The 579-nt window shown below is 47.5% G+C and overlaps 1 protein-coding gene across 1 annotated transcript in view; it reads left to right on the top strand.

The window, feature by feature from the left end:
- Nucleotides 1–579, top strand: part of LOC105529532 (chromosome unknown open reading frame, human C5orf52) — a 26,123-nt gene that overhangs the window by 14,297 nt on the left and 11,247 nt on the right. The window lies entirely within an intron of this gene.

Genomic DNA, 579 nt, shown 5'->3' with positions numbered 1-579 from the left:
CTAGTATCATTATCAGACTGGCTGACCTTGGGGAGCAAAGGCACAGGAAACCCTGGCCTGTAGACCACAAGGAGTGCTTCCACTGCTGCTCCGGTTAGACAAATCCCGGAGAAGGAATGCAGCTGGCCCCACTTGGTTCATGGACCCATCCCTGTTCCAATCATTGTGGCCACGTGGTGTGGAGTATTTTGAGAGGTCTAGGATAAGTTGGGGGCCAACTCAGTGAGTAGGGAATGTTGTGCACCGTAGGTGAGAGGAGGAACTCTGAAATACTCTTGAATGGAAACTCCTCAGTTGGCTTTATGTATACCTGAGGGCTATGCCAACTTTCAGCTGCCCAGAAGCTTCCTTTTTTTATTATTTTTATTTATTTATATTTTTGAGACAGAGTTTCACTCTTGTTGCTCAGGCTGGAATGCAGTAGCTCCATCTCAGCTCACTGCAACCTCCACCTTCCAGTTTCAAGCGATTCTTCAGCCTCAGTCTCCCAAGTAGTTGGGATTGCAGCCACCACACCTAGCTAATTTTTGTATGTTTAGTAGAGATAGGGTTTCACCATGTTGGCTAGGCTGGTCTCGA

This window comes from Mandrillus leucophaeus, unplaced genomic scaffold (assembly GCF_000951045.1).
Source record: "Mandrillus leucophaeus isolate KB7577 unplaced genomic scaffold, Mleu.le_1.0 Scaffold77, whole genome shotgun sequence".
Lineage (NCBI taxonomy): Eukaryota > Metazoa > Chordata > Mammalia > Primates > Cercopithecidae > Mandrillus > Mandrillus leucophaeus.
The sequence above is the reverse complement of the archived record's forward strand: the minus strand, read 5'-3'. Positions and strand labels throughout refer to the sequence as shown.